This window comes from Corvus brachyrhynchos, unplaced genomic scaffold, assembly GCF_000691975.1.
Source record: "Corvus brachyrhynchos isolate BGI_N302 unplaced genomic scaffold, ASM69197v1 scaffold370, whole genome shotgun sequence".
Taxonomy (NCBI): domain Eukaryota; kingdom Metazoa; phylum Chordata; class Aves; order Passeriformes; family Corvidae; genus Corvus; species Corvus brachyrhynchos.
Window position 1 is genome coordinate 1,585,369 of NW_008235977.1, and position 1,300 is coordinate 1,586,668.

The 1,300-nt window shown below is 48.6% G+C and overlaps 1 protein-coding gene and 1 long non-coding RNA gene across 2 annotated transcripts in view; one reads left to right on the top strand and one right to left on the bottom strand.

The window, feature by feature from the left end:
- Positions 1-1,300, bottom strand: part of LOC103612310 (10 kDa heat shock protein, mitochondrial) — a 23,459-nt gene that overhangs the window by 10,385 nt on the left and 11,774 nt on the right. The gene's annotated exons all lie outside the window — the stretch shown is intronic.
- LOC108445263 overlaps positions 7-1,300 on the top strand; it is a 2,694-nt gene continuing 1,400 nt past the window's right edge. Inside the window, exon 1 of the long non-coding RNA XR_001860069.1 lies at positions 7-296. This is a non-coding gene — a long non-coding RNA (uncharacterized LOC108445263). The remainder of the gene's footprint in view (positions 297-1,300) is intronic.

Genomic DNA, 1,300 nt, shown 5'->3' on the forward strand with positions numbered 1-1,300 from the left:
TGGAGGCCCTGGGCGCTTCCCTGCGGGCAGTGCCCTGCGGGCGCCTGCGGGTCCCTCTACCAGAGAAAGGCTTTGTATTCCTGAGGGACGACACCGGCATTCCCCACTCCCCCCCACCCCCAGAGCTGGGGCGGCCGCTCGGTGCTGCGCGGCGGGGCCGTGTCGCAGCGAGTGACCCGCTTTGTGAGGCGAAGCCTCGCACGGAGATTGACGGGCTGAGTGGTTGAGGAAATCCATCCTTCGGATTTCATCAGCATCCCCCCGCCAGCCCCTGGCTGTACGTGCGCTCCCGCAAGGTCAGTCCTCGCTTGTCTCTGTACAACCGAGTACCTGAAGTTCTGTACAATACAAACTATAAGGGCGTGAATTTGAAAAATATTCAGAGTTTTATATTCAAGATTTATAGTTGTTAACGCTAAAAATAATGAATTAAAAAACCCACCCCAGCAAAGGTGGTTTGGGGCAAAATAATTTCAAAGTAGGTAGGAAGCCTAGGTCTCCAAAGGCAGGATTGAGACACTTGTGAGCTTGGTGTGCAGAGGGCACCAACTGCTGTGCTAATGGCAAACAGAGTTAGACTAGATTTCAAGATTTGCTGAGTCAGGTGTTGACTGTATTTGGAAAGAAAACAGAAAAAAAACACTGTTAGCTCATAGTTGGCTGACAAATACGTCCCCCTTACAAGCAAGTAAACATTCTGGAAGACCAGAGTGACTCATACTATTTCTGTAGGATAAGTGAGAAGAAAATGATTTGAAAGCTGTTCTGTTTCTTGAAAATATATGGTAGAAATGAGTACAGAATAAGGAAGCGTGAATTGCTTCTGTCTGTGTGCAAGAACGATGAAGCAGCAAGGTTCTGATGTGACACCCCCCTCACACAATCAAAGAATAAATGGTTACAGTTGTGTGGTGTTTCCTGCAAAGTGGAGAAGGATGGTACCTGGTGCTGTCCCTACTTCCACCGTATTTCAGGGTGAATGCTGGGTGTAGCTTCACCCTTCACTCAATTATTTTGCTGTAAATAACACGTTAAAACCCCTTTCTTTTACCCAGTGAAAGTTACACTTTGTGAAACATTTCTAGATTGAAAACCTTGAAAAATCTCTAATTAGGCTTTCCCACCCGAAAGAGAAGTGCACTTTGAATCCTGATTTTGCTTGGGCAACGCGGTGAGCAGGACCCTGCCTTGTTCCGGAGGCCAGGTTAGAGCTGAGAGCTGGACACTGTGTGAGGGAGCAGAAATGGGTGACGGGGTCAGCGCCTGCCCAGCTAACCCACAGTTTCTACTGCCCGCAGAG